Raw genomic sequence first — 20,657 nt, 5'->3', positions numbered from 1 at the left:
AAAGTAACTGAAAGAAAATGGGAGACACAATAGACTACCTGAATCTATTTCTGGCATTTTCTCATCAGAGCCCTAAAATTCTTCACAGTGTGTTCTTTCATTTACACCAAGAGAAATCCTGCACCTTTCTCTCTGGCTAATCATGCCCCTTCATACTAAGAGGCAAATACACAGTAGAGGCATCCCAAGAGAAGGCAAGCCTTTGCTCACCTGACATATCAAAAGAGAAGGTCATCAAGAATCTTATTGTAGCTGAGTGAAGCCAAGACACAAGACAGAGACGTGTCGGGCACAGATCAGCTTCCCTTGTGTCTTCAGCAAATTCTACTGTTTTAATCATCTGTGCAGAGGCTGGCCCCCAACACTAATTGGCAGGGTCCCTATTCCACTGGCTTTCCCAGTCCAGGCTGACATTTGTTGACTGTCCAGATCAAGTTGAAGAGCTGGCTACTACTGGGGGTAGATGTCAAGGTCCTTGTCATTTGAAGAGGTCTCACAGAGCAAGTGTGGTTATTCCCACCCCTCCTCTGCTCTCAAGCATTCAGTACCTGTCTTCTTAAGGCACTCACCAAGTTGTTCAATTAATCCTTGTACAATTGCTTATATTGTGTAATTCTTTGGGGGGCATGTCTAGAATAGTACCTGAAAGAGCTGATCAATGCTTTATAAGTGGCGAACACAAGGGTGTTCTATTGTTGATATTTCCCTTAAGTTAAAAATGAAGATGAAAACAGAGTAGAAGGGCATTATTTCAAACAACAAAAAGAGTATTTTAATTTTTTCATAATATTCTTAGTGGCTTTCTGAAGAAGTCTAAGCTTATTTTGCAGATTATGATAAACCTTTTCAAGAGATGGTGAGCTTCAAGAGGTCAGAGGTCATTTTCCCTCCCCTAACATAGTGCTTGGCAGTCTTATAGAGTCTAAGTAAATGCCTGTTGATTAATGGGTATTCTATTAAGGCCAGCTAGATATTGATGATTCTCTCATTAATTTTCCTGTCACTCACTATGCCTTTCTTAAAAGAAGAAAGTAATTTTAAAAGATTAGTCCCTTTCGTCTTCAGTGAACAAGAGCCTTATCTAAAATCTACCAACACAGGGGTGAGGACTGCAGGAGCACTCACCCAGGCACGGAGTCTGGAGGATGGGAACAGATAACACAGAACTAAATTTTAAAAAGAGCTACCATTTGGCCAGCAGCCTCAGATCATTAGAGCCTAGAAGTCTCAAATCGGTGTCTGGTATCGAGCATCTAGAAATCTCAATCAAGAGGAATTTTTTAAAAAGAGCCATCTTAGCCCTGGCCAGCTTGGCTCAGTGGATGGAGCGTCAGCCTGGGACTGAGGGGTCCCGGGTTTGATTCCGGCCAGGGGCACATGCCTGGGTTGCGGGCTCGATCCCCAGTGGGGGGCGTGCAGGAGGCAGCCAATCAATGATTCTCTCTCATCATTGATGTTTCTATCTGTCTCTCCTTCTCCCTTCCTCTCTGAAATCAATAAAGAAATATATTTAAAAAAAGAAAAAGCCATCTTAGAAATGAAGGTGTTGCCCTAGCCAGTTTGGCTCAGTGGATAGAATGTTGGGTCCCAGGTTTGATTCTGGTCAAGGGCACATGCCTGGGTTGCGGGCTCGATCCCCATTAAGGGGCATGCAAGAGGCAACAAATCCATGATTCTCTCTCATCATTGATGTTTCTATCTCTCTCTCCATCTCTTCCTCTCTGAAATCAATTAAAATATATTAAAAAAGAGAAACTAAAGTGTTAATGGTGATTTGAAGGAAGTAGAAATAGTTGAGGAAAATAACCTCACAAAATTCTTTTCCTATTGCTCTCTGATGTGCTGTGCGATTTCAGATGTATGAACAAGTTCTCTGTGCCTTATTTTTCTTATCTATGAAGCTGGTGGTGGAGAAAAAGACCAATAAATCCCATTAAATGTCAATAATTCTAATAAATATTTCTAGATTTTGTGACCCTTAAAGTTCCCAGAATGTGACATGCAGAGTGAAAATAATACCATCACAGCCTCCTTGCGGAAATAAACCATCAATCATGCATATTCAGGATTGCTATCTCCCTCGTTATCTATTCTGGGGTTCCCAGAAATAAGTAACTTAGGTTATTTTGTGCTCCGATGGGCTGGGGCCTTGCCACACTTCTGCTTCCAATCTTCCAGAACTCTCAAGCTGAAAACCACTTCCCAACAGGGTTTTCCTGGGTGCCACGAGCACTGACATCAAAGCCATCAGTTCAAGGGTCACATCTTCTCTCCCATTCCCCTGACGTCTCTGTCTGGCCTGCCCTCAATGAAGGAAATGCCCTCTTTATCTCAAGGAAGTGCAGGCTGCTATGAGAAGGAGTCTATTGGTTGCAATTGTTTGAAAGATTCTAATAATTGCAGCGAGGGATCCATCCTCCAGTGTCACGTAAGTTAGAAAATGGGTCAGACATAATGCATGTGGTTAAGTGTCTAAACTGAAAAGGTGCTATTTTATTTTAAATGGCACAGTCTTTACAAAGGCGAAGGTTACTGGTGCAATGCTCTCTCATTTTTAAATGTATCAGGAACATGCCCTCTGAGGGTCAGGCTTTCATTTGCTGATGTTAATTCTTAGCTGCCTGCTCCTCGTCCTTCATTGTACCCTGTGTCTTAGCAGGGCATGCTCCTGATTCCCTGCTATATCCAGGCGGGCCATGTAAATAGTGTTTATGTTAAGGAAATCATGTTCAGTGTGACTGTAGCACACAGAAACTGATGTTGTTGTCACTTTAGATTAAGCTCTTATTTTAGTAAAGGAGGCAACTGGAGCAGGCAGCTGAGTGGCCGAATGAAATATTCAGCTCATTTCATTTAGAGCTGCCCTGTTTCCATTGTTCATGCTGGCAAGACTGGTTAACCCTGTAGATGCCGGCATGGCAGCAGCCCCCTCAGTCAGGCCAGGCCTCATCCACCTAACACTTTAAAATATATGTATTAATTGATTTTAGAGGGAAGGGAGCGAAAGAGAGAGCTAGAAACATCAATGATGAGAGAGAATCATTGATTGGCTGCCTCCTGCATGACCCCCACTGGGGATAGAGCTTGCAACCCGGGCATGTGCCCTGACAGAGAATCAAACCATGGCCTCCTGGTTCAGAGGTTGGCACTCAACCACTGAGCCACACCGGCCCAGCCAGCTAACACTTTTTAAGTCCTCCATCGACACACCTAGCAGTAATCAGGTGAATGATGTAGGAACAGTCATCCCTGGATGCATCTTTGGGATCTCCTGTCCAATTGCACCCCAAATGGATGCTTTAAAAGGTGGTTGTCTGTACTTGGGAAGAGTATGTCTAAATATCCAGGTACCAGTGGAAGATAGGTGAGCACAGAGATGCTTAGGACAGAGTGTTAGTTAAAATGCAAAATGTGTTGACCAAAGATGTTGGGCTTAATTCCTTGAAACACCATAAGTATTGCCCTGTGACAATGAGTTATTTAAAACACATGTAAACATAACCAAGACAAACATACTAGTTACCTATATTTTTGTTTGAAAATTACTATTTGCAAGGATTTATGTATGGACAACCTTAATAATACTTTGTTACTATCCTAGGAGCACTACTAACTGTGTCCTGGACACATTTCAGAATGTGACCCACCTGTTCAGAGACTATCCTACCATTACAACATTATAATCCACTAGAGGCCCAGTGCACGAAATCTGTGCACTCACGGGGGAAGGTCCCTCAGCCCGGCCTGCGCCCTCTCATAGTCCGGGAGCCCTTGGGGAATGTCCAACTGATGCGGGAGAGGCTCCCACCACTGCCGCTATGCTTGCCAGCCACGAACCCGGCTTCTGGCTAAGCAGCGCTCCCCCTGTGGGAGGGCACTGACCACCAAGGGGCAGCTCCTGTGTTGAGTGTCTGCCCCCTGGTGGTCAGTGAGCATCATAGTGACCGGTCATTCCCCTATTTGGTCGATTTGCATATTAGCCTTTTATTATATAGGATTCTGATCAGAAAGTCTTCCGACTTATGAGACTTTCTCTTCCCTTCCTTCTTTCCTCCCATGCCTCCCTTCATCCTTCCTTCCTTTTCATTTTTTTCCTTTGACAAGTTAAAGCAGAAAAGGTAGTTTAGGTAAATGGTCAAATAAATACTATTTCCATATATCAAATCCCTGGTTAAATGAAGGACTTTTAAGTATTTCACACATAAGAAAATGCTTTGTAGAATAGTTTAATCACCTCAAGGCCCTGAGAAGGTAGAAATTCTTCTTAGTTACAACTTATAAGTATTATTAATGTCCATATAAAGTATTGGTCAACATTTGAAAAAAAATAACTAATTATTATTATGGAAATGCATTCTGTTCCAAACACATAATGAATAACAGTTCTATACTAGGCTCTATGCTAGGCTAAAAGTGACCCTTACCTTCATGGTATCTAAATATTTAGTAAGTATTTATTCTGTGGGTCCAGGTTTTGTGGGGGCCCAAAGCTTATGCAATGTTAGAATATGAATACAAATTAAAATTTTAATTTAATGTAAAAGTGAATATTTATTTAAAGTGAAAAATACCCCAATAAATTACTACTTTAAACTACTGAAAAATATCAGAAACATCACAAAATCTGGAAGAAAGCATATATTCATATTAATTAGCTCTCTGACCACACCTCTCTAATGCTGTCCCTCTTACCATTGTTGACAGCACTCTTTAATTGTCTCTTTATAAATATCATTTTCTATAGAGAAAATAGAAAGATAATACATTTTTCATCTAATTTGTTATAGTAATCAAAATTTATTTTTAACTACACATATTTGGAATTCAGAAAACATGCAATTGTACACACAGTGGTGCTTGCTGCCTGTATTATTGCTACAAGTTTGTGCCCTAAAAGCACAGGTATCTAAGAAATTCTATTTATGTAATATCAATGAAAAAAATAAAATTATATATATATGATGCAATAATAATAATATTAACTGCATCAATCACTAATCTCTGATAAGAGAGAATGTCTATTGTGACTGGGCACTGACACAAATCATATCCTAGTAACAAGAAAGGTTTCCACAGAGTAGATTCTGGCTCTGTATGTCTCAAATCTGATGTCTGTCCCCCACCTGCATGTGCCAAGTGTCATTGCCTGTCAGAGGGCACGATGGCCTCTGGCTCCTCACCTGCGTGTCACAAGGCCCCAGTGACTTGGCAAAGTGGAACATCATCAATAGCTTCACTATACCTAGGAGTGTTTGCAAACACCATAACTATATCGCACTTAATTTAAAATCATTCTATCCTCAGTCTGACTCCTCTTTTATTAGACCACACCCCCCCACACACACACCAAAACAAACCCATGGCCTCGCCAAAGCCACTGCAAAACAGGAAAGGAATGGAGGAAGGTTAAAGTAGAGGTGCTGGTCATAAATGATTGCAATTAAAATTGTTTACTTTGCTAATTTTACAAAACATGAGATCAACTGAACACACTGTCTACCCAAACCCTGGAAAGAATTTATAAGAGAGAAGGGCCCTACAGGCTACTTTTGCCTTGGGTAAAATAATTTACTCCTTTTCTAACTGAACAAGTGTTTTTGTTTTCTGTAATAACAAATATCAGATATTTGTCAATAATTGTAATTATAAGTATCTATTAAAAAGAATTTATTTTAAGATACAGGAATCCCAATGGTAATTAACAATAATTGGAGAATTCGGTAAAAAATAAAAAAGAATGGTGTTTGGAGCAAATTTTGTTCTTAGTATTATAAAGCTGTTAGTACTGGTTTCTAAAACAACAAAGACCTTCTGTATCTAAAGTATAAACAAAATGTGGAATTAAAGATTTTATTTTTAAATTGCCACATATTTCAGCAGCTAAAAAAAAAATCAAGATAATGTTTGAGAAGAGCAGGCTGAGTTAGTTTAGCTACTGGCAGGAAAACTATGGTAACATGCATTTGGAATCTTGCTTTCCAAAGAGCCTATGGAAATAAATGAGAAGAAAATAATTCCCCAAACTTATTTTGATGGAATTTTCTCCTATGCTGAGTCTCAGAAAAAAAATTGCAATGTAACAATACATTTTTCTCTTTAAAAATACACATAGTTATGGTCGTATAAATAGGTATAACATATTTATCCATTAAACAAAATATTAAGTCAAAATATTCTACACACCAGTAATGTAGGAAAAACTTTTTATATTTTTTAAAATAAGGTTTTCATATTGAGTTTATTCATTTGAATTATCTTTGATTATGCATTAGATAGATACCAATTCTTTGTACCATATTGTCTAAAAAGATAAAACATAAACTTTCCATCCAAATGTCAGTTCTTAAGAAATCCAACCTATAATTCAGCATACTCATGAAAGTAGCTGAATTTATCCAAGTTTTAACAGACTTCCAAAACCATTCATTAAGAGTTTTAAAAAATTCATCTTGTATTTAGGAATCAAATTCCAGTTGAAACTTTCGGGATATATGGCCCCATTTCTAAAGTGGGTGAAGTGACCTATTTATTCGCTTTTTAAATCTTCATATCTTTTCATTTTGTTTCTTTTCTTTCTTAAAGCCATAGGAACTCGGTAGCTGTGCCACCAAAACCATTAGTAAATGTAATGTGAAAGTGATAAAATATATTTTAAGACATGAAGTTTGTGAGGGAGTGTTAGGGAAGAATTAAGACATTTTGGAATGTTGCTGAGCAACAGCAAAGCTATAACCAAAGCACAGACCTCCCAAACTTTGTAGAAACAGACTTTAATGAACAGAACCAATTATAGCCAACGCAAAGTCAACAACAGGAATACTCAAAGTCATTCCAATACATACTCCAACAGACCAAATTTGGATCTGCCAAGTCTAGTTTCCTGTTTCACTTCTCTGGTCTGTTAACCTAAATAGACAAAATGGTTCACTGTAATAGTGTTGCTACCTCAGATATATCCCGAAATACCATTGGGAGTGGAGAATAAAACCACCTACGCCCCACACATGTGCATTTTGGTGAGTGTTTAACTAGTTGTAGGTTGCCATGGGTTCAAATAAAGTATAAAACAGGACTGAAACTTATTATCAAATAAAACATTTAACAAAGACTAATGAAAAAAAATGACTTTTAAATGTCATTGTCTTAAACAGGGGTTGGCGCCATTTGGCCTGTGATCCAAATCCAGCTCACTGCCTGTGAAATAAGAATGATTTAATGAATTAACACTTACAAACAATTTGATGATAGAGAACATCAACTTTGAACTACAACTAAGGGAAATGTCTTCCCCCAAAAAGAATTCAATTTTTCTCATTAGACTTCTGTTATGAAAAATTTACTCAATTATTATCATTACATTTTGAACTATGTCAATGCAAATTTTGTGGGGAAAAAATTTCCCTTTTAAAGTATGTATGCAATAGCCTCAATTTCATCTAGCCTACAAAGCCTAAAATATTTAGTATCTGGTCCTTATTAGAAAAAAACATTGCCGATATATGGTCTAAAACTATCTAATCTGCAGCACTGTTTTAGCCCCACCTACTTCTAGGTTTTAGAATCTACAGGAGTTGGAAAAAGTAGGTTTACAGTTTTAAATACATGAAACACAGTTTATTCTTGTATTATTATTTAATAATTACTGTATTTTGATTTGTATTACAACTGTAAACTTACTTTTGTCCACCCCTGTATGTATATATGCATGCATTTGGAGTACATAACATAACTAATTATGAAAAAGATTTACAACTAACTTCTAATGCTTCCTAAATCCCTACCAGGAAAAGACCACAAAACCACCCCTGGAAAGTAGGTTCCTATGGAGAGGTCACAATAATGGATCGTATTTATCTCCTCTCAGAGTAATAAAATGAAAAGGAGATACTGATTTTACCCAATAATTTAGTTTGCTAATTATAATGCCCAATGCTAGTCTGAGTAGACAAGAAAACTCATTTATACATTAATTGTAGCAGTGTTTAATGGCATAATCTATCTCAGAAAGACTTCAGTTATAGATAACAAAATCCATTGTAATTCTTATACACTGTGATACAGTAAATCCACTTTTGCAAATTCAAAAATATGAAACATGCACACACGTAAAGTGGTTCAATAAACTATTATTTACAATAGTGACCTGCCCCTACCATTCTTTTCCTGTTAGCAGCCCTACCATTCACAGAGCTATAGAAATAAGAAATCTTGGAACTAGCCTTTCCCTCGCAATAGTATAGCCAATAATTCCTCCCCGTTAGTCTTCCATATCTTTTTCTGTTTCATCCCTACAGCTACTATCTTGGTTTAAGAACCTGCCATTTCTCTTGAATTGCTGCAATGTCATCTTGGGGATGGATCTGCAAAGTGAGGCCTACGTTTATGCAATTTGGGGTCCCTGTTACAGTAAAAAGAAAAAGGTAAACTTGCAAATACAAAATCTGACACAATGCCAACAGTAAGAGAAGCATACCAGAGGAGTAGGGATATAGAAAGTGAAAGTACTCACAGCTGATTGAACTTAAAAACTCATACTTTTTGAAAATTTTATAAAAATATATAATCATGAGAATTCATTTTAGAATCCCTACCAAAATGCTGCTAGATGCCCATGCAAGCCAAGCATCATTTATTTAACCTTCATTACAGCTTCTTTATATATAGATAGATACGGCTCCTTACCAAACCATTAGTTCCTAAGGGCTGTAATTTCTAAGCCATCTAGTCAATCATATTGCTAAAGATTATTTTTTTTTCAAAAATAGAATTCTACACATATTCTTTCCCTACTTGAAAACTTTCTTGCCAATAGGATAACTGGCACTAATCCTTCCATGATGTCACCTTCACCTACTTCTCCATGATGCATCATTTACAGTTCCTGTATGATGTTATTTCAATCCTGTCATACTTTAGCAGATGTTCTTTTCTCAAACCAAAATTATTTTCTTCTCTTTTCTGGCTAACAGATTTCTTCACATGTCTCTATCCTAGCTTACCTGACAAGAGCTGGCAGTAAGCTCTTTGGCCCACAATCCCCCAGTATGGCACTTATCGCCTCCTAAAAGGCCTCCTTTACTGTTTCCCCTGGTAATTTCACAGTTACTTCAGGGCAAGAAGCTTTTCCTAGTACTCCTTATTTCCCAAGTGTCTGCATTGAGTAAGTGCTCAGTAATCCTCAAACGAACAAGTAAATAAAAAAGGAGGATAAACACATATACCAAAAGGTTACTTTTATTGCTTTTGCTTATTGGTAATGTTAGCAATTTTTACCCTTATTTTAAAATATTTTTGTTATGTGGCTGCATTTATTTTATAATGGGAAATCTAATTTACAATAAAATATTTCTTAGAGGCTTACTCTGATTTTCATTAGATCTGCTGTCTCATTCTCAAAACTCTGCACACCTGTGAGAGGCTTATTTACATGGCCAACAGTCCACTCTATGTGAAATCATGTTTAGATTCCTGTACACAATTAGCTAAATAAATATCATCAGCGCAGCTTCATTAAAGTGTATTTTTCTTAAATATTTCACAGTACACATATTTCTCGGTAAGTGAGCATCTACTAGAATTTTGGCAAGAAAAATCTTATAAGGGACTTATTTCTTTAGGTATATATTTCAGACAATAACTAAAAAAATAATAATTTTTTTTTTGCCATCTGGAATAAAACAGTGATGACTACTACAACTCTAATTATGTTTATATGCACAAAGCCACTTTTCCGAATCACTATTATAATTCTTATCTCCCACTAGGATGCAATAAAAAATTGTTTTAAAAAGGAAAATATCCAAAATAATCTGACAATTCTCCTAAATACAATCCTCATTGAAGCTGAACATATTTTCTCCTTTCTTAGTAGAGCTATCATTATCATTATCCAGTAAATGCCTACAGGAACTTCAGAGCAGAGATTTTCCCCCTTTTTTGCATGATTTAACTATGTTATTTTAGTACACATTGTTTATACATGCCCTACATGAGCAGATCACATACACAGGGCCTCTTTAGATATGAATACTAGTCAAGAGCACCAAACATGCCAACCACAAGACGTAGGAATAACACCACCAAACTCAAGTTGACACCATTTTAGTAGTTTCAGACCTATTTGCATCCTGCCATAATCTATAACTCTAGTTTAGGCATAAATTCACTGCCTAGCCTATGGTATGATGTGGTAGATTGGATCTCCTCCCAAACATGTTCCTGTTCTCCTTTGTGTAAGACGAGCTATTCTGAGTTTATGCAATGGCATGACTTTATGTCTAAGTAGGAGTTCTTTTCCTTAATCGACCCATGCCTGGTTTGGTTGCTGAAGGAAAGACAGTATTCCCCTTATTGCACAGACCTGCATTCAAGAGTCGCCTGAGATGAAGTGTTGTACAGCATAAAGGACACAAACTCTAGAGTCACGTGGTTATGATGCAGAATTCCTGCAATGGCATTTCGTGGTCTGAGTTAAAGCCAGTGAGCCTCTTTGAACCCTGGTGTTATATACTAAATTGTGATCTCTCCAAATTCACATGTTGATGTCCTAACATCCGGTATCTCAGAATAGACCTTTGAAAATAGGGTTACTGCAGATATAATTAGCTAAGAAGAGGTCATTAGTGTGGGACCTAATCCAGTAAGACTGGCGTCCTTATAAAAAGAGGAAATTGGGACATGGAGACAGACACCCATAGAGGAAAGACAATGTAAAGACATGGAGCAGCCGGCCAGTGTTACTCGGTGGTTGAGCATCAACCTATGAACCAGGAGGTCACAGTTCAATTCCCAGTCAGGTCTCTAGTGTGTGTGGGGGGGGGGGGGGGAGGAGGATGTGCAGGAGGCAGCCCATCAATGATTCTCTCTCATAATTGATGTTTCTATCCCTCCTTCTCCCTTCCTCTCTGAAATCAATAAAAATATATTTAAAGACATGGAGAAAATGCCATCTCAAGCCAAGGATAAGGGCTGGAGCAGATTCTTCTCGCTCAGCCCTCAGAAAGAACCAACCCTGCTGACACCTTGATTTCTGACGTCTACTCTGCAGAACAGTGAGACAATGAATTCCTGTTGTTTAAGACACCCTGTCTGTGGTACTTTGTTATGGTAGCTGTAGCAAATTAATACTCCTGATTTCCTCAAATGTCAAACCCTTAATATAAAAGATTCAGGACCATTATAAAGATTAAAATCACAAGGTAGGTACTCAAAAGAGGCAATATTTTTATCATATTGGGTATAATATTTGAAGTATTTTATTTCAATTCCTTCAATCGTGCTTCTTTCTCCATTCAGTCAACCAAGGAGCAGGTGCATCATCCCTCAAAAGCTTGGGACCTCATAAACTCACCTAGAACTTAGATGCAATCTCAGAATGTTGCCACATGGTCAAAGGGAGAATCTAAATATCCTTTCTAGAATCTAAATATAATTTATATTTATTTACAGAAGAATAAAGTTACATGTCTTGCACAGTGTCTAAACAGAGACATACCTGCCACATACAGGGAGGCTTGTCCAAGACTTCTAAGGATCCTCTTGAAGTTTGTCTTTATACCATGGGCTGATTAAAATGTCTAGAAGAGAATTAAGAAGAGCTAAGTCATTCAGAGGCAGATTCATAGCAAGTGGAGTCCAGGCCAACTCTTTTAAACTTTAGTTATTTAGGAAAATATCAGTGAATGGGGATAAGCATGACAGAATACAGAACATCCATAGTACTTCAGAACCCTTAAATTCACATAGACATATAAGAAGCCATCAGAAAAAGGAAAGAAAATACAGAGAATCTGTGTGTTTTTTTATAGGTCTTTCTTGTTTGCTTAATTTTTTTATTTTATTGAATTTATTGGGGTGACATTGGTTAATAAAATTATGTAGGTTTCTGGTGTAAAATTCTATAAAACATCATCTATATATTACATTGTATGTTCACCACCCCAAGTCAAGTCTACTTCCATCACAATTGATTCCTTCTTTTCCTCCTTTACCCTCTCCTACTTCCCCCCCTCCCTTACCTCTGATAATCAACATGCTCTTGTCTGTGTCTATGAATTTTGGGTGTTTTTTTGTTGTTGTTTATTTTTTTTGCTTAATCACTTCACCTTGTTCACAACAGCCCCCCAACCTCCCTCCCCTCTGAAAGCTGTCAGTCTGTTCTCTGTATCTTTTAGTCTGTTTATATTTTGATTATTATATTTTTTTCATTAGATTCCACATATAAGTGAAATCATATGGTACTTGTCTTTCTCTGACTGGCTTATTTCACTTAGCGTAATACTCTCCAAGCCCATCGATGCTGTTGCAAAATGTAAGATTTCCTTCTTTTTTATGGCTGAATAATATTCCAATGTGTAAAAGTATCCACTCATCTACTGATGGAGACTTGAGCTGCTTCCAAGTCTTGGCTATCCTATATAATAAAAGCATAATATGCAAATCAATTGGACAGTGGAATGACCGGTCACTATGACACACACTGACCACCAGGGGGCAGACGCTCAACACAGGAGCTGCTCCCAGCCCACAGGCCCCGATTGCCGGATCAGGGCCTGCCAGCCAACCTCTCGATCCCTCCCCCTAGCCGGCAGGCTCCAATCACCAGATGGGGAATGGAGAACCGGAGGTGGGTGGTGGCAGATGCGGGTGGCACCAGGCCAAGGTGGGTGTGGGAAAGTGGGGCCCCAATTGCCCCACTGCTTGTTCCACATAAAGAGGGCGACAGGCCCAGTGGAGGAGAGGGGTGGGGTCAGCTTCTGGCAGCCAGGGAAGATTGGCCCTGATCGCAGGTCAGACCTAGGGACCCTACCCATGCAGAATTTGTGCACCGGGCCTCTAGTTGTAAATAATACTACAATGAATATAGGGGTGCATATATACTTTCGAATTAGTATTTCAGCTTTTTGCAGGTATATTCTTAGAAGTGGAATCACTGTGTTATCAGGCAGTTGCATTTTTAATTTATTGAGGGAATTCCATCCTGTTTTCAAATCAAATGCTCCAAATTCCAGAACACATAGAAAAGAGAAGGGATAGTAGGAAATTTAAGGTTCTCGAACTTGAAATTTAAATATATATATATATATATATATATATATATATATATATATATATATATTAAATCAGTTTCTAATGAGAGAAGAAAAGTAAATCCAGGTAAGGGCAGATTGTGAGAGAGCTGCTACTTTAGATGAAGTGTTCACGGCAACACTTAAGCAGAGACCAGGATGATTAGGCAGAGCCAGAAGGGGGCGCTTCCCAGGTGGAGGGAATAGCAAGTACAGCTGTCCCCCGTTATCCAAGGATTCACTATTCATGGTTTCAGTCACCTGTGGTCTACCGCAGTCCAAAAATATTAAATAAAAATTTTCAGAAATAAACAATTTTTAAGTTTTAAATTTTACACTGTTCTGTCACTTTATCTCATCATGTGGGCATTATATCATCTCACATTATTGCAAGAAGCGTGAGTACAATTCAATAAGATATTTTGAGAGAAAGAGCCCATTCACATAATTTTTGTTACAATATATTGTTAGAATTGCTCTATTTTGTCATTAGTTTTTGTTGCTAATCTCTTACTGTGTATAATTTATAAATTAAATGTTCTCATAGGAAAAATCATAGCATATATAGGGTTTGGTATTACCCACAGTTGCAGGCATCCATTTGGGGTCTCAGAATGTATCTCCTGTGGACAAGGGGGACTGTTTACCAAGGCTCTGTGGTGAGAGAAATGCCACTGTGTCTGCATGCAGGATGATGTGCATGAGAGAGAAGTAGGAAGTGAGTGAGGTTGGTAAGGGCTAAGGGAAGGCCTTGGATTTTAATCTAAAATCCATTAGAGGGTTCTATTCTTTTTAAAATTAAAGGTAACTGTATACTCACATATAGTTCTGAGAAATTAATACAGAGAGATCCTATATACTCTTTTTTTAAATATTTGTATTGATTTCAGAGAGGAAGGGAGAATGAGAGAGAAACAACAATGACGAGAGAGAATCATTGATCGGCTGCCTCCTGCACACCCCCTACTGGGGATTGACCCCGCAACCCAGGCATGTGACCTTGACTGGAATCAAACCTGGGATCCTTCAGTCCACAGATTGATGCTCTATCCACTGAGACAAACTAGCTAGGGCATCCTGTGTACTCTTTACTCACTTTCCCTGAAAGGCAACAACTTGCAAAGTTACAATACCACATCAGCACCAAGACAATGACATTGATAGTCAAGATATAGAACATTTTCATCACCATCAGAATCCCTCATGTTGCCTTTTTTATAGTCCTATCCATTTCCCTCCCATACCTCCACCTACTTATTGGGGGACTGGGTAAAAATGGTGAAGGGATAAAGAAGTACAAACTGGTGGTTACAAAAACAGTCATGGGGTGGAAAGTACATCATAGGTAATATAGTCAATAATATTGTGACAACTATGTATGGTGCTAAAGTGGGTACTGGAAATAATGGGGGAACAATTCAGAAATTATATAATTGTCTAACCACTGTACTTTACACCTAAAACTAATACAGAATAATCCTATCTAATAAAAGAGAAACATGGTAATTGGCGTAGACCGCTACCCTTCCCATTGGCTAATCAGCGAGATATGCAAATTAACTGCCAGCCAAGATGGCGGCTGGCAGCCAGGCAGCTTGAAACTAACATGAGGCTTGCTTGCTTCAGTGATGGAGGACTCCAACGTTCCCCGCCTACCGCTGCAGGCCTCTGAGCTGGCAGTTTGAAACAGTTACAAAAATAGAAGCTAAACAAAACCCCAGAAACCAACTCTCTGCTAGCAGGGATCTCAAACCTGGAGTTAATACAGAGTTTCGATTGTAGAACCTAAACAAACCAGAAACCTGCTTTCAGGAGTGGAGGCCTAAGAACTGGAGCCTCAGAGCTAAAGCTGGCTCAGAATAAAAATAAAAAAAAATAAAAAAAGGAGCAGTTGGGAGCTTCAGTCCCAGCCTGAAAACAGCCCTCAGCCCCTCACCCAGACTGGCCAGGGACCCCAGTGGGGACCCCCACCCTGATCCGGGACACCCTTCAGGGCAAACCAGCCAGCCCCCACCCATGCACCAGGCCTCTATTCTATATAGTAAAAGGGTAATATGCCTCCCAGCACCACGATCAGCGGAGCCGCGAGGTCTCCCAGCACCGGGATCAGCATGACAGGGAGCAGCGCCCAAACCCCCTGATCGCCCTGTGGCTCTGTGTGTGACAGGGGTTGGGGCCACAACCTCCCTATCGGCCCTGCTCTGTTCCTGACAGGGGAAGGCTCCCCAACTCCCTGATTGGCCCTGCTGTGTGCCTGATAGGGGAGAGCTCCCCAACCCCCTGATTGGCCCTGCTCTGTGGGTGATAGAGGGTGGCGCCCCAACCCCCCCACCCCACGGGCCCTGCTCTGTGTGTGATGGGGTAGAGCCATAACCTCCCCAACGGCCCTGACCCGAGTGTGACAGTGGCGGCGCCCCAACCCCCTGATTGGCCCTGCTCTGTGCATGACAGGGGGGAGCTCCCCAACCCCCTTATCGGCCCTGCTCTGTGTGTGACAGGAGGGAACTCCCCAACCCCGATTGGCCCTGCTCTGTGCGTGACAGGGGGCAGCGCCCCAACCCCCTGATTGGCCCTGCTCTGTGCGTGACAGGGGGTGGTGCCGCAACCTCCCCATGGACCCTGCCTTGAGTGTGACAGGGGGCAGTGCCCCAACCCCCCAATCGGCCCTACCCTGAGCGTGACTGAGGGTGGCATCGCAACCTCCCAATCTGCCCTGCTCTGTGCATGACAGGGGGCGGCGCCCCAATTCCCCAATCAGCCCTGCTCTGAGCCCGACCAGGGGCTGCACCTAGGGATTAGGCCTGCCCTCTGCCACCCGGGAGCAGGCCTAAGCCAGCAGGTCGTTATCTCCCGAGGGGTCCCAGACTGCGAGAGGGCACAGGCCGGGCTGAGGGACCCCCCTCACCCCCGAGTGCACAAATTTTTGTGCTCCGGGCCTCTAGTATTAAATAAAAAACTATATTGAAAATATTTTTTTAAAAAAAAAACCCGAAAAGCTTTAATGTATTCACAATTTCTGTAATATTGTCATTTTAAGAATACTATACAAATGAAATCATACATTCAACATAAGTATCTGGACATTCATCCAGGTTGGTGTGTGTATCAATAGTTCATTCATTTTTATTGTTGAGTAGTGTTCAATGGTATGAATCCTTTAACCATTCATTCATTGAAGGACAAGGTGACATTTCCAGTTTGGGGTTATTATGAATAAAGCTGTTCTAAACATTCATATACAGGTTTTTGTGTGAACGTAAGTTTTCCTTTCTCTGGGATAAATGCCCAGGAGTGCAACTGCTGGGATGTATGGCAGTAGTATGTTAAGTTTTCTTTAAAAACCTGCCAAACTGTTTTACAGAAAGGCTGCACCGTTTCACATCCCCACCAGCAATGCTTGAGTGAGCCAATCTGAGCTTGCCAGAGTGTGGTGGTGTTGCTAGTTTTTAGTGTAGCCATTCTGCTGTTCTCTAATGATTAATGATGTCAAATATCTTCTCATGTGCTTATTTTATATCTGTAGTGTTCACTCCCAGGACATGTTTCTTCATGCCTTTTGCCTATTTTCTAATTGGATTTATTTTTTTCCTGTAGAGTTTTGAAAGTTTATATTCTTAACACCAGTCTTTTGTCAGATATATGGTTTGCAAATATTTTCTCCAAGTCTGTGGCTTGTCTTTTCATTCTCCTAAAAAGTTTTTAGTTGTTATAATTAATTTTAATTTGATGAAGCTTTCAATTTTTATAAAGTTCAATTTATCATTTTTCCCCCTTTGATGGACAATGCTTTTGGTATAATGAGAAAAATGCTTTGCCTAGCTCAAGATCCTGAAGATTTTATACTTTTCTCATAAAAGTTTTATAGCTTTAAGGTCTGTATTTAAGTTCAGGACATATTTTCAGTTAATCTATAATATTAAAGGCATAATATGGTAATTAGACCAGACAGCCTAACAGAGGAATGGCTGTCAGGATGACCTTCTGGATGAAGCCGGGGCTACAAGGGCAGAGGCAGGCAGCCACCTCAGCTGCGAGGGCCATGCCCGTTGCACGAATATCACGCATCATCAGGCCTCTAGTGTTTGTGTAAGAAGTAAGACAGGTCAAGTTTTTGTTTGCTTATTTGTTTTTCCTATTACTCCAGCATCGTGAGTTGAAAAGGCTATGTTTCCTCTATTGAATTGGTTTTGTATCTTTGTCAAAAATCGACCCAGCTAGCGTGGCTCAGTGGTTGAGCATCAACCTATAAACCAAGAGGTCACAGGTTGAATCCCAGTCAGGGCACATTCTTGTGTTGCAGCCTCAATTCCCAGCGAGTAGCATGCAAGAGGCAGCCAATCAATGATTCTCTCTCATCATTGATATTTCTCTCTCTCTCTCTCTCTCTCTCTCTCTCTCTCTCTCTCTCTCTCCCTTTCCCTTCCTCTCTGAAATCAATAAAAATGTATTTTTTAAAAATTAATCAGAAATATACATATGGGTCAATTTCCGGGTTTTCCATTCTACTCCATTGATATGTGTGTCTATCCCTCTGCCAATATCACACAGTATTGATTAGTGTCCTATATAATAAAAGCCTAATATGTTGTGTATGGTTGTCCAGTCATCCATTCAACCAATCAAAGCATAATATACTAATGTCACAAAACAGCTCTCTATGGCATGCACTGGCCACCAGGGAGCAGACGCACCTACTGGTAGGTTAGCTTGCTGCTGGGTTCCGGCTGATCATGACTGAGTGAGACAGGCCAGACATGCCCTGGAACCTTCCTGTGGTCCCTCCCTGGCTGGCCAACCTCTTGCATCCCTCCTCAGCCCCGATCTTGCACCAGTGAGGTCCCTCGGCCTGGCCTGCACCCTCTCGCAATCCAGGACCCCTCGGGGGATGTTGGAGAGCCGTTTTTGGCCTGATCCCACAGGCCAGGCTGAGGCTCCCCACTGGTACACAAATTCATACACTGAATTTGTAGTAGCTATATAATAAATCTTGAAATTTAGGAGATTAATTCCTCCCACATTTTCTCTGTATTCAAATTTACTTGTCTTTCCATATAATTTCTACAACAATTTTGCCTATATCTACAAAAAATCTTGCTAGAATTTTGATAGCAATTGTGTTAAATCTGAATATTAGTTTAGGGAGAAGTGAATTTCTTGCAATGGTGAGTCTTCCAGTTCATGGAAATGATATATTATTTAGGTCTTCCATCAGTATTATGTAGCTCTCATCATACAAGCCCTATATATGTTTTATTAAATTTATACCTAAGTATTTAATTTTTTGAGTAACTATAAGTGGTACTATATTTATACTTTTAGTGTCCAGCTTTTCATTATAATTATGTAGGAATATAATTTATTTTTATATTTTTATATTGTATCCTACTACTTTTCTGAACTCATTAATTTAGGGAGTATGTTTTTTTAAGTTCCTTGGAATTTTCTGTATAAGTAATTGTGTCACCTACAAATAGGAACAGTTTGATTTGTTCCTTTCCTGTCTCTATGCTTTTAATTAATTTTTCTTATCTTTTTCACTAGCTAGAAAGTTTAGCACTGTATTGAATAAGAGTTTTGAGTGAAGACATTCTTGACCTTGTTCGTGATCTAAGAGGAAAGAATTCAGTCTTACATCATTAAAAGTAATGTTAGTTGTAGATTTTTATGTGTATTTTTAATAGATTCTCTATGTCAAGTTGAGAAAGTTCTGTTCCTATTTTTCTGAGTTTTTGTTTTGTTTTGTTTTGTTTTGTTTTGTTTTGTTTTGTTTTGAAATCATGAATGGGTGTTTCGCTTTGCAGGGATTTCTAGGGTGATATGCTGTTTCTTCTTTAGCCTGTTAACATGGGTAATCACACTGATAGGTTTTTCCAGCCTTGCACCCCTGGAAAAAATTCCCAATTGGTCCTGGCATATAATTTTTTATATATTGCTGGCTTCTATTTGCTAATATTTTGTTAAGAATGTTTGTGTCTGTATTCATGAAGAATATTGGCCTCTAGTTTCCTGTTTTTGTACTGCCTTTGTCAGATTTTGTTACTGGGTAATACTACTTTCATAAAACGAATGGTTTTCTAGATTAACTTGTGTAGAAGTGGTGTTACTTCTTTAAATGTTTGCTGGAATTCTCTAGTGAAACCATCTGGAACTGGGTATTTATATTTAGGAAGTGTATAAATTACAGATTCCATTTCCTTAATAGTTATAAGGCTATTCAGGCTATTCAAATTATTTAATATTGGGTGAGTTGTAGTAATTTGTGTGGGGTTTTTTTGTTGTTGTTTTTTAGGAATTGATCCATTTCATCTAAATTGCCAAAATTATGTGTGTAGAGTTGTTTGTAGTATTCCCATATTACCCTTTTGATGTCTGCAGGGTCTGTAGTGATAAACACTTTCTCATTCCTGATATTGGTAATTTGTGTCTTTTCTCTTTTTTCTTTGTCAGTCTTGCTAGAGGTTTGTCAATTTTATCAGTCTTTTCAAATAACCAGATTTTAAAAATTGATTGTTTTTCTTCTTTCAGTGTTACTGGCTCTTGACCTTTTTATTATTTCCTTCCTTCTGCTTGCTTTGGGTATATTCAACTCTATTTTCTCTAGTTTCTTGAAGTAGGAGCTTAGATTATTGACCTGAGACCCTTTCTAATGTATTCATTTAGTGCTATAAACGTCCCTGGGAGCACTTCTTTGTCTGTGATCCACAAATTTTGGTGCGGTTTTTATTTTCACTCAGTGCAGTGCAGTTTTGCATCCCTTAAGACTTCCTTTTTGACCCATGGATTATTCATAGTGTATGCTGCTTAGTCTCCAAGTGTTCAGACATTTTCCCGTTACCTTTCTGTTATTGACTTCTAATTTGATTCTATGGTGGTCAAAGATTATATTCCATGTGACTTTAATTCTATGAAATTTGTTGAAAAGTGTTCTCGGGTTCAGCATAAGGTCTATCTTAGTATATGTTCCATGGCCACATGAAAAGAATGTGTGTCCTGCTGCTATTAGGTGCTATGTGTTTTGCAGCTCAGTAATTTAGTGCATATACACTTAGAATCATCATTCTTTTTGATGGAGCAACTCTTTAATTATATATAATATTCTTCTCTGTCCCTGGTAATTTTCTTTGCTCCAAAGTCAACTGTACTTGATATTAATGTAGCAATCCCTGCTTTCTTTTTATTATTTTTTGCATGATACATCTTTATCCACCCTTTTATTCTCAACCTGTCTATATCATTATAATTGAAGATAATTTCTTATAAATAGCATATATTTGGGTCCTATTTTTTAATACATTCTGACAATACGTCTTTTAATTGTTGTGTTTAGACCCTTTATATTTAATGTGATTAATGATAGGTTAGGGCTTAAATCTGCAACTTGTTTCTATTTTTCATTTTTGTTTTTTTCTACCTTCCTGCAATATTTGTAATTCAATTTTAGTTTACCTATAGTATTTTAGAGTGTCTGTTTATACAGATTCTTTAGTGGTTGCTGTAGGTAAAACCTATATACACATAATTTATCATAGTCTGATGGTGCTATCAGTTTATTATTTTGAGTGAAAATGCGTCATGAATCATTACCTATTG

At 38.9% G+C, this 20,657-nt stretch overlaps 1 protein-coding gene across 1 annotated transcript in view; it reads right to left on the bottom strand.

Annotated features, from left to right (window-relative positions):
- The window catches only part of SOX5 (SRY-box transcription factor 5), a 966,957-nt gene that overhangs the window by 809,789 nt on the left and 136,511 nt on the right, over positions 1 to 20,657 (bottom strand). Inside the window, exon 2 of the mRNA XM_081083091.1 lies at positions 11,495 to 11,576. The gene's annotated coding sequence lies outside the window, so the exon portion shown is untranslated. The remainder of the gene's footprint in view (positions 1 to 11,494; positions 11,577 to 20,657) is intronic.

Source organism: Myotis nattereri (genome assembly GCF_964212035.1).
Source record: "Myotis nattereri genome assembly, chromosome: 2".
Taxonomy (NCBI): Eukaryota; Metazoa; Chordata; class Mammalia; order Chiroptera; family Vespertilionidae; genus Myotis; species Myotis nattereri.
The sequence above is the reverse complement of the archived record's forward strand: the minus strand, read 5'-3'. Positions and strand labels throughout refer to the sequence as shown.